Genomic DNA, 12,498 nt, shown 5'->3' on the forward strand with positions numbered 1-12,498 from the left:
ATATATTTACAAAATCATTGAATAAATTATCGGTTCCTACAAGAGCCTGGTAAATATGTTTTAAATTCAGGTTGTCGTGTTTGAATGCTATAATTAGGGTTGCATTATCCGTCATGAGGTTTTTTGGAATTATGGAATACATCTGACCCAGACAAAATATATAAACAGCCACATGGCGACCAAAGCAGAGATATCGTCGATTTTGATCTTGGTTTTCCACATTTACATCGTCAAATATGAACACTGTGTTTGGATTTACTTTTTCCGGTGGCGGGATATCACTGCTCTCACTGAATGTCGTGTATGCCACACCATCTATACCTTGCAATATCACCTCTCACATTTGGTATTTGGGGTGAAACAGTGTTTTTGAAAATACACACACATGTTCAAAGCTGACGCCATCTGGATGTTTAGCAGCAACATGAGAATATTTGTCTTACCGCAGTTGGATGGACCTACAAATATTGCACTTGTGTTGTCATGAAGGAGTGTCATTATTCTTCTGGTCATCTTGCACGCCATCACGTCTCCAGTCGCTTAGAGCAAAGTCTTGATGCTTCACCCACCCTGCCATGATACCTGCTCCGTCACACACTGGCGTGCAATTAGTTTTCATACACTGAAGCGCTAAAGAAACTTGTGGAGGCATGCGTATTCAAATACAGGCAGACTACGGCGCTGGAGTCGGTAAAGCCTATATAAGACAACAAGTGTCTTGCGCAGTTGCTAGTCCGCTTACTGCTGATACAATGGCTGGTTTCCAAGATTAAAGTGCGTTTGAACGTGGTGTTATGGTCGGCGCATAAGCGATGCGACACAGCATCTCCCCCGGCTTCCCGGGTTCGATTCCTGGCGGGGTCAGGGATTTTCTCTGCCTCGTGATGGCTGGGTGTTGTGTGCTGTCCTTAGGTTAGTTAGGTTTAAGTAGTTCTAAGTTCTAGGGGACTTATGACCACAGCAGTTGAGTCCCATAGTGCTCAGAGCCATTTGAACCATTTGAACAGCATCTCCAAGGTAGCAATGAAATGGGGATTTTCCCGTACGACCATTTCACGAATATACCGTGAATATCAGGAATCTGGTAAGATATCAAATCTCCGACATCGCTGCAAGAATGGGATTAACGACGACTGAAAAGAATCGCTCAACATGACAGAAGTGCAACCATTCCACAAATCGCAACAGATTTCAGTGCTAGGCCATCAACAAGTGTTAGCGTGCAAACCATTCAACGAAACATCATCGATATAGGCTTTCGGAGCTGAAGTCCTGCTCATGTACCCTTGATGACTGCACGACACAAAGCTTTACGCCTCTGCTGAGCACATCAACACCGATACTGGACTGTTGATGATTGGAAACATGTTGCCTGGTCGGACGAGTTTCGTTCCAGATTGTATTGAGCGGCTAAACGTGTACTGATATGGAGACAACCTCATGAATCCGTGGACTCTGCATGTCAGCAGGGGAATGTTCAGGCTGGTGGAGGATCTGTAATGGTGTGGGGCACGGGCTCAGCAAGGACTGGTGCCGGAGGCACCTACCAGCCAGGGTGAAGTTGAAACGTCCCCTTTGAACAATTTATACATGACTGTACATAAACTGACACACAATATTCTTAGCGCAACGCAATCTGACTTTCAGAAATCCCTACAAAGGAATGGCCCTGACTAACATTAAGCTATACCTTTCACAAATCACTTACCTCACAAAAATCTTCGTTACTCGAACTACTGCAATACAGCGAGCGCCACTACTGCCAGCTAAATAAAAGATTCAAACTACTGAAGGCACTAACTACTGATAGGGATAGTTCGCAAATGAAAGATTTTAATAGAGAACAAACAATGTATTTACCTTAATAGTCATAATATATGATATCCAGTATTACAAACTTCAAAACTCCGCCATCTCTCCCCCCACATCCACCACTGCTGGCGGCTCACCTCCAACTGCGGAACGCTATGCGCTGTTAACATCCAGCTGCCCAACACTACAATGGCAGACAACAATGCAAACTAGCACACAGAGCGCTACGTAACGTTGGCAATAAGAAAACATAAACAGCCTACTTACATAGCCCCCATGCTCCCCACAAAAAATTTTACAAATTGTTTTGGGCAGTGGCCAATACAGATTTGAAAAAATTTTTCATAATTACAATAACAAAGATATCAAATGCACACTCTTATTGATACAATGTTGGTCAAAAGCTAAAATTTTCTCACAGTCCATAAAGACAGTCCAGATTGTTCATCACTGTAAAATTGCAGTGTTTTTCTCAAAGTATGAGCAGTAAAAGAAAATGCACACGGAAGTAGTGGATTTCCATGGAGTCTTGAAGAAGTAGTGTTGTCCTTCCAACGGAAAGACAGTGCTGACTCTTGACATGCTGACAGGTAACGGGCCACAACAGAGCAAACCCACAGCAGAGTCATTCAACGTTTTGAAGAAGATTGGTAGGTAGGTCATCACAGAGCAGACCCACTGTAGTCCTGGTAGAGAGTATGGTATTGGTGGGTCATCAGAGATGCAGACCCACTGCAGTCCTTCTAGAAATTGTGGACAGGCCCACTGTAGTGCTGGTAGAGATTGTGGTATTGGTGGGCCACCAGAGGTGCAGACCCACTGCAGTCCTTGTAGAAATAATGGTATTGGTGAGTCAGCAAAGGTGTAGACCCACTGTAGTCCTTGTAGAAATAATGGTATTGGTGGGTCATCAGAGATGCAGACCCACTTCAGTCCTTGTAGAGATAGCTAGCAGCCATCTGTTGCGACTGTGCAGGTGCACAATCACCATCGAAGAGTCTTGCAGAGAATATAGCAAGTCCATAAACCACTCACAAACCACTCACAAAGTTTTTGGAATTGTCCTTAGAACCAGCAATGCTGTTATCCAGTCCCTTGCTGAATTATTAACACATGTGCAAACACTATCAGTCCCTACTTCTCACATATTGTCCATATACTATGACCAACAGAAACGTGTGCAGTGAAATGTAACTAACAAGTTACTTAATTTGATTAACTGGTGTCAATTACAATTTTGTAACATGAGAATACAATAACAAAGGTACAAAATACATCATTAAAGAACATAACAATACAGATAACATTCGTAGTACAAGCTTTACAAAAGAATCGAAATAACATATACACCAGTGTTACAGGAATTATGACATGAGTACATACATAAAAGATCAGAATAACTTCCGAAACATCAACTTCACACATGAGCATTAAAACAAAACAGAATAAATAATGTCTAAACATCTTTACAAAGTAAATAACATATTATTAATGCAAATTATATTTGAGGATAACAGTATTCCTCATCATAGTTCATGTAGCGGAGTATTAGAAAAATTCTACAACATAGCTCTCATCAGCTAAACACATAAAGACAGGAAAAACACAAATACACAATGGTACACAAACACATAGTGGGATAACACAAAAGGAAAGGACAGGTTTTGTTTTATTGCAGTGTAACATTTGGTACTGCAGTCCAACCCAATACTTCATTCCATAGATCTTTCGTCTTATTTCAACCTTTGTTTCCACCAAAAAAAATCCTATCCAAGCATGCTTCCTGTATTTTTCTCGTATAACCTCTCAGTGCATTTCTTCAAATTCATCGCAACTCATTCTCTTATAGGCTACCCCCTCTTAAGCTAACTTAAATCTACTGAGCTCAGATGCTAAACTAAGGGACGAGGCAATGCAGCAGCACAAAACAGCAATGACAAAAAATGCAAATTGGCAGCAGCAGTAAATCTAAATTAACAGAGAAAATGCAACATTACAACTAATATGAGCCAATGTGCAGCAATAAGAAAAATAAATCAGTAGTAAAACTAGCAATACAAAGTGAAATTTAGTAGTACTATGCCTGGCAAACAGCAGCAGCAACTTATATCTAAACATGACATAGCTCAAGCAAAAAAATATTACAGTAAAGACAACAATGCAGATAAGGGAAATGTCTATTCACATCTTAATATCTATGTAATTAAAGTGGTGCACCACAAATTATTCTACAAAAGAAATTACCAAGTACTTGAAAAGAAAATTATGTATGCAAGTCCTGTGAAGGGAAATGTCTTTTTGTGCTCCTTAGTTTTTTTTTTAAGTACATCGAAGTTATTCTTTACTGGGTCTGTAGGCATAAAATATTTATATTAGTACATCTATAAAATTTTATTTTAACCAATGCTGCAGGGCAGCTAGAAACTAGATATTAAATGAAATAATCAACTATGTACAAAGGAAGGCATGAAACATCATTCATTAGCCATATGGCATTTCATAAGGTAGTAAAAAAATCTCTCAACTCTCGTAGAAAGATACTTGTCATAATCAGGTGTGCAGATGTAAGAATGTTTCCAAGTAATAAGCGTGTCGTATTTGTGGTGCTTTCTATAAAGGAATGTCAATAGCGAGGATAAGGGCCCCCCTTTTTTTTCTACCTGTGCCTCTGCAAAGGCTTTCACTAATGGCTTTTTTTTTTCAGGCGTCTGACACAGCTGGGTGCCCACGACACATTACGTGCAGGTGGTCACTTAACTTTCTTACGGAAATATTTACGACAGCCGTTTCCGCTACAGTGACAGTCTCATATAAAAATATTTCACAGGTCAAGAATTTACGTTGCAAATGTGTAGAAACAAAATCCTATAAATATAACGGTGTCCAAAAAGTTTTCCTCGGCATTGTGATACATTCGCGCATTTACACATATTTCATAACTCTTAAAGTACGATTCTTGGTTTCCAACATCATTTTTCACAAGTCAGAGTCCATAACCACTACTCCTTATTCCTTACCTTATTACAAATATACATATTCATCAACACATCTTCAACAATTCATCATAATAAATACATATCATAATAAACATTCCTCAACAACATAATACACATCGTCGTCGTAATAATAACATCAAAACACCTCAGTCAAATCTCAAAAACGTCGTAGCTTTCTGCAATAATTTCAAAACCTAAAGAAAATTCTCTGCACATTTCAATAGTGTCATCTACCTCAAACGTACTTTAAAAATCATGATCTCATACCAGATACATCATTCAAAGCTCTCATAGTATCACAATGGTTCCAAAAAAATATGAACAGTTCACAAAGTAAAGACAAAATACCATTTCGTAAGTGTGAAGTTCTCCAAGGTGTAATTTAGTAAACATGTGTCACTGATGTAGTAAAAAAAAAAGTTTATCTCTCAGTTAAATGATCAGATAGCTGTGTAATTTGTGTGTTAGAGAAATATGGTACCGATGTGTAAAGCTGTGCAAGCAAATACCATATTAGCTAGGGCTCCTTGTGCTTGCCAAACACATAGTACACAGAGTAAGCGTGTACCCCCCTGAGGATTAATGTAATTATACCCTCAGGTGTTACAGATTACAGCAATGGAATGAAATGTATCACAGAAAACTTTCTTTGTAATTCAAAAATCTTTAAAAATAAATGTTTTAAGTACAAAATTAATCACTCAAATACGTGTCCTGTAGCGCTAAATGTGCGTCTTGCTGTAAGATAATCTCTGTGGAAGTGTTGTAGTTATTGTCCTCCGAAAGCTAAGTTCTGCAGAAGTCCATGTACTTACCTCGTGATAAACAAAAGTGAAATGCTTTGCGTATAGATATCTTAGTTATTACGCTTATTGCCGTGATGAAGAAAGTACTGTGCTGTAACGTATTGTTGTGCCACAGAAAAGGCTGTCTCCTTGTAGCTATACCACAAAAGTTACTACTAGAACATGTTTTGCTTTCCAGAAGAATTCAGAAAAACCGTGCAGATATAAAACAGATACTCCGCAAAAGCAACAATGTAAATTGTGTCACACATTAGTAGTGTAGTGATATAATCGTGTAGCTGTCACATAAACTAACTACTGTGTCATCTGGTATCTCTCAGAAAGTACGTTAATTCAGAATGTATTTTCAAGAACACCAAAATGTTGCATTAAAATCTCATTAGCAGTACTGGTAAATGTTCTAAGTATGTGAGTCTCTGATTTTGTTCCATTGTGTGTAACTGTTGCTGTGTTTGTCTCTGATTTTGTTCCATTGTGTCTAACTTTTGAAGCTTTTGTCCCATTTGTTGCATTAATTGTAATAACAATGCACTGGTATCTGAAACATGTTCCTCAGTGCTATTCGGCAATGCATTTGAACCGGTAATATTCGCAGTTTGAAAAGCAGAAAATGTGTCTTGACTTATTTGAGAAAAGGGTGAGGACGCAAAAACTGAATCTACAGTATTTGCAAGATTGTGTCCTGTCATTTCGGATTCCTGAGGCAAGCTGTTGCCGACCGATCGATCGATAATGCTTCCCTGTTCACTAATTGTTTCACTGTCTACACCATTGTTTGCAGCCCGCTCCATTTCCCTATGTACAATTACCAAATTACTACTTTGAACATTAGTTAATTCATTACTCGGTGGCGCTAACACACTGCTTTCGTCTTCACTGTCATCTCTCAGTTTACTTTGGAGCCTAGTATTACGTTTTTCACACGCCATTATTGTCACAATATTTCACACGACAACACAGAAAAACACAATTTGAAGAGCAAAAATAAGAGAACACATTAACATAGCATTGAAAATAATATCTAGTTAATTGCAAGCGCAGCTGCGAAACACTTGGTGCAAATATAAATGCATGCCACAACTGTGTACAACAATGAAGAAACTACAACTACAAAGGAAATTCTCTTTATAATTATGCGCTAGCAATAAACAAGAGCTACACTAATTACACAAACTACAAGAAAAAATCAGAAGATTCCAGTGAGGTATCCTGGCAGGGTCGCCATATGAAACGTCCCCTTTGAACAATTTATACATGACTGTGCTTAAACTGATACACAATATTCTTAGCGCAATGCAATCTGACTTTCAGAAATCCCTACAAAGGAATGGCCCTGACTAACATTAAGCTATACCTTTCACAAATCACTTACCTCACAAAAATCTTCGTTACTCGAACTACTGCAATACAGCGAGCGCCACTACTGCCAGCTAAATAAAAGATTCAAACTACTGAAGGCACTAACTACTGATAGGGATAGTTAGCAAATGAAAGATTTTAATAGAGAACAAACAATGTATTTACCTTAATAGTCATAATATATGATATCCAGTATTACAAACTTCAAAACTCCGCCATCTCTCCCCCCACATCCACCACTGCTGGCGGCTCACCTCCAACTGCGCAACGCTATGCGCTGTTAACATCCAGCTGCCCAACTCTACAATGGCAGACAACAATGCAAACTAGCACACAGAGCGCTACGTAACGTTGGCAATAAGAAAACATAAACAGCCTACTTACAAAGTGATAGCTGTAAAAACTTGAGCGGACTACAGCGAAAGGTAACTTAAACATGTCAATGTACTGCAGCCATATTACACCTCCAAGGGATACATCATGTTGCACTGAGACTACAACCATGATTCCGCCTACAATCGATACTCTTATGTTTCTGCAATAAGGTATAATGGTTTCATATTGCGCCTTCCATTATGCCATGTGGGACCTTTTGTAATCTCACTCGCAGATGTAAGTCGTTCCAAGAATACTTCTTTCGTGTGTCAGTGCAGATACCAAAAAGTTAAGCAGATCATGTGTCAAAGCTAGTCAACCTTTCCCTCTTGTCTCAGACACTGATGTATCAAAGCCAGTAAATTAAGATAGTTGAGTTTCTCATAGAAGCAGGGTCTTCTGTTGATGCTATATCTTTTTTTTGACTTGTTTATTCAAGTGTATTTTGTTGCAACATTGTGGCTTTACTTTTTCTAATCGTCGTATTCTCTATGTCGTATCTTTATTAGTGTACATTTTGTACCAATAAAGTGGTCTCACTTAGTTCTTGTAATTTTCATATTATATTTATAATACCTCCATTTTGTGCCAACATTGTGGACTAATTGATATAAATATATTCTGTGTGTATGATGTCTTCATTTTTTATTCACTTCAGAATTCTGTGGTACATGTATTATTATTATTTTTATCTACTTTGTGACAACATTGTGGCAACATGTAAACAGATTATTGTACTCAGTAAAATGGCTTCATTTTCGTGTAAACTGTGCCAACATTGTGGCCTTATTGGTTTTAACCGTCGTCTTCTATATGTAATGTCTTTATTCTAGTACATTTTGTGCCAACATTGTTGCTTGCTGATTTTAATTATTATATTCTATTTGGAAGGTTATGTTTTATATATTTTCCTGTAAAATTGTGGTCTTACTGCTATTGAATACCCTATTATTATTTTTATAAACATTTCTTCAATATTTTCATGTTGAACATTTGTGTCAGAATTATTCCATGATCGGTTATTAATATTACGTTTTATGTATTTATATATTTGTGTCGTAGACTACGGGTTCATGTTTAATTTATCTTTATTTGTGGAAAATAGAAGGTATTCTGCTGGTCTTCCTGCAAAGGACATTCGAAATCTGCTGCAAACTTTAACTCATTATTTACTGGCGGGACTTAGGAATCCTGGCGGATTCTGCGTGTCCCGGCGGATTATGTGTGCAGTTATGTAACTCAACAGCGTGTTAGACCTGTGGGGAGAGACGAAACAGCCTGCATGTCATTCCAAAGCCTATACCTCATCCCGGAATGTGAACAGCAGCAATGCAAAAGGCCTCTTGGTGTGTGAAACAACGCTGCAATGTTACGTAAACAAAAGTAAAGTTTGTACTTGAACTAAGGTGAGTGATAATTTCTATGTAGTTACCTTTGTACACAATAATGTCAATTTAGATAATCTTTCAATACAGTAAGCTTTTAATATTCAATTATGACGTAAAAAATGATCGGGACTTAGAAGCCCTGTCAGGGCCAGGGCAATGACTTCACTTTATTTCAAATTATCACCGGAAATGAAGCATGTAGTATATACAGGACGTGGAAATATGGTACACAGTTTGGCGTGGGGTACTGACACTTGTACAAGATTATAATCAACAAATGGGTGCCGTAGATAAGGCTGACATTCTGGGTTTCTTCATGAAATAGATGTTGTTGTTGTTGTTCTGGTCTTCAGTCCTGAGACTGGTTTGATGCAGCTCTTCTGCTACCTTATCCCGTGCAAGCTGCTTCATCTCCCAGTACTTACTGCAACATACATCCTTCTGAATCTGCTCAGTGCATTCATCTCTTGGTCTCCCTCTACGATTTTTAGCCTCCACGCTGCCCTCCAACGGTAAGTTTGTGATCCCTTGATGCCTCAGAACATGTCCTACCAACCGGTCCCTTCTTCTTGTCAAGTTGTACCACAAACTCCTCTTCTCCCCAATTCTGTTCAATACCTCCTCATTAGTTATGTGATCTACCCATCTAATCTTCAGCATTCTTCTGTAGCACCGCATTTCGAAAGCTTCTATTCTCTTCTTGTCCAAACTATTTATCGTCCATGTTTCACTTCCATACATGGCTACACTCCATACAAATGCTTTCAGAAACGACTTGCTGACACTTACACCTATACTCGATGTTAACAAATTTCTCTTCTTCAGAAACGCTTTCCTTGCCATTGCCAGTCTACATTTTATAGCCTCTCTACTTCGACCATCATCAGTTATTTTGCTCCCCGTATAGCAAAACTCCTTTACTACTTTAAGTGTCTCATTTCCTAATCTAATTCCCTCTGCATCACCCGACTTAATTCGACTACATTCCATTATCCTCGTTTTGCTTTTGTTGATGTTCATCTTATATCCTCTTTTCAAGACACTCTCCATTCCGGTCAACTGCTCTTCCAAGTCCTTTGCTGTCTCTACCAGAATTACAATGTCATCAGCAAATCTCAAAGTTTTTATTTCTTCCTCATGGATTTTAATTCCTACTCCAAATTTTTCTTTTGTTTCCTTTACTGCTTGCTCAATATCCCGATTGAATATCATTGTGGATACACAACCAACTTGTCTCACTCCCTCCTCAACCACTGCTTCCCTTTCATGGCCCTCGACTCTTATAACTGCCATCTGGTTTCTGTACAAACTGTAAATAGCCTTTCGCTCCCTGTATTTTACCCCTGCCACCTTTAGAATTTGAAAGAGAGTATTCCAGTCAACATTGTCAAAATCTTTCTCTAAGTCTACAAATGCTAGAAACGTAGGTTTGCTTTTCCTTAATCTTTCTTCTAAGATAAGTCGTAAGGTCAGCATTGCCTCACGTGTTCCAATATTTCTACGCAATCCAAACTGATCTTCCCCGAGGTCGGCTTCTACCAGTTTTTCCATTCGTCTGTAAAGATTTCGTGTTAGTATTTTGCAGCTGTGACTTATTAAACTGACAGTTCGGTAATTTTCACATCTGAAATAGAAAGTCAAAAAAGTATTAGAACATACTGTTTTATGCAATGGTGGAAATGTCCCTTGTGAATGTCATGCTGTGACGTAAACTGGACACTTCCATTAACTGATTTCAAACGTAGATCTACACTTTGTATAGCTGCACTTGGAAAGCCCTCCAAAAAACGGTGAAGGCCGAAAAAGGATAAAAATCCTTCACATTCAGCACCAAAGCGAAAAAAACAGTATTCGGTATCAAACGATGCGGGTTTCACAATATAGGATCTCACTGGCCAACATTTGTCAATTCAAGAGGCAAATGCGAACTTTGCTATCCACAAAGGTTGAATACTGATCCCATTCAGAGTGTTTAGAGTGCAATATTTTTTGTGTGTTAATGAAAAAAGGAACTGTTTTTTTAAGTACCACAAGAAGCAATACTCCTAGCTGTATGATTCTTTTGGGACTTCTCAGTTTCTGATGTACTTCGCCGGTATAATCCTGTCGGGTCTTACAAGTCATCTGAGCACTGTATGCATTTTAATGACTCTGTATAATTTTTAAATAAAATAATTTGCTATTAAATCTACAACCGTTCATCAAGTATAAAACTACAAATTTTCATTCCTGATTTCACATTTCTTAGATTTACAGTAAGTAAAGCATTAAGGGGAGCGCGATGAAAGCTGTGTCTCACAATCGCAACTTTTCAAACTGATTTTTCTTTTCTGTACTTAAATCGCTGACACACTTGAAAGACGTTTCTGTAGTGAGCAATCAGTCTCTGATAGTGTAAGTGTGTTTGAAAAATTCAGTAAGGGTGTTTAAGGACACCTTGTCTATTACTTGTGGTGGTCAATCAGGGGCCTAGTGTACCATATGGTCCGTTGAGAACATCTAGTTTAAACGCACAAAGAGAGCTGTAGTTCTACGCTATCTGTTTTTGGGTTTCACTTAGCGTGTGTTCGCGTGCAGAGACGCTGCCGTCGTTAAATAATATTTTAAATAGAATTTAAGTCAGTTTTCTGATATACATTCTCAGATATCATGTTATAAATGTTTGGCGAGATTCGGTTTTATTTTTTAATGCTTGGTGTAGTCGTATTTAGAGCATTTCTAGAGCTTTAATGAACGCTTGTCCTTATTCAAACGGTACATTTTTTGTTTGGAGAGATGCTCAATTTTTAAGAATTAAGTGTTCAGATTAATCCATCCGAATAATAGGACAGATAAAATCATCACACCCTCGTTTAGTGAGCCTCTTTCAAAAAAATGGTTCAAATGGCTCTGAGCACTATCAGTCCTCTAGAACTTAGAACTATTTAAACCTAACTAACCTAAGGACATCACTCAACAAATGGCTCTGAGCACTATGTTACTCAACTGCTGTGGTCATAAGTCCCCTAGAACTTAGAACTACTTAAACTTAACTAACCTAAGGACATCACACACATCCATGCCCGAGGCAGGATTCGAACCTGCGACCGTAGCGGTCGTGCGGTTTCAGACTGTAGCGCCTTTAACCGCTCGGCCACTCCGGCCGGCCATCACTCAACACCCAGTCATCACGGAGCCTCTTTCAGTACATTCTCACAGATATGATATTATTTTTGTTTTAAATCTTTTGTTTGCTATGATTTATTGCTTTAGGAGTCCGATACATGAATGATTGTTGAATGCATCATTATGGCCATAATTGCTTTAAATGCAGGTATATTTCTTTGAATAAAAATTCTGTGGTTTATTAATGATGCCTAGTTAATGATTTAGGTTTCCAGTACCTTTACAATTGAGAATGCTCTTTGCAATTGGAATAGGGTAATCTCATGTTATGCTACTGTTTTTCCGCATTTAGCAATGATACTATTTTATTCAGCCATCGGTGCAATCAGTACCTATATTCCGGAGAACAGCAGTCAGCAGTACACTTCGTCTGCTTCTTTGGATATTTTATAGGCCAGAAGTATGTATGCAGTTGAAGTTGCAGCAATAGCTGGCTATTCATCACTTTATACAAGGTGTACAACTTTACTTCCGCCGTTTTTTCCCCAACATTTCAGCCTTTAATGAAACAAATTGGTTACATATGTATCATTCAAAGTATTTTACCTCGCTGGCCACTACTTTCTCCCATCTTCGGGCACAGTACAAATCTCGCTT

This window comes from Schistocerca cancellata, chromosome 8, assembly GCF_023864275.1.
Source record: "Schistocerca cancellata isolate TAMUIC-IGC-003103 chromosome 8, iqSchCanc2.1, whole genome shotgun sequence".
NCBI lineage: Eukaryota > Metazoa > Arthropoda > Insecta > Orthoptera > Acrididae > Schistocerca > Schistocerca cancellata.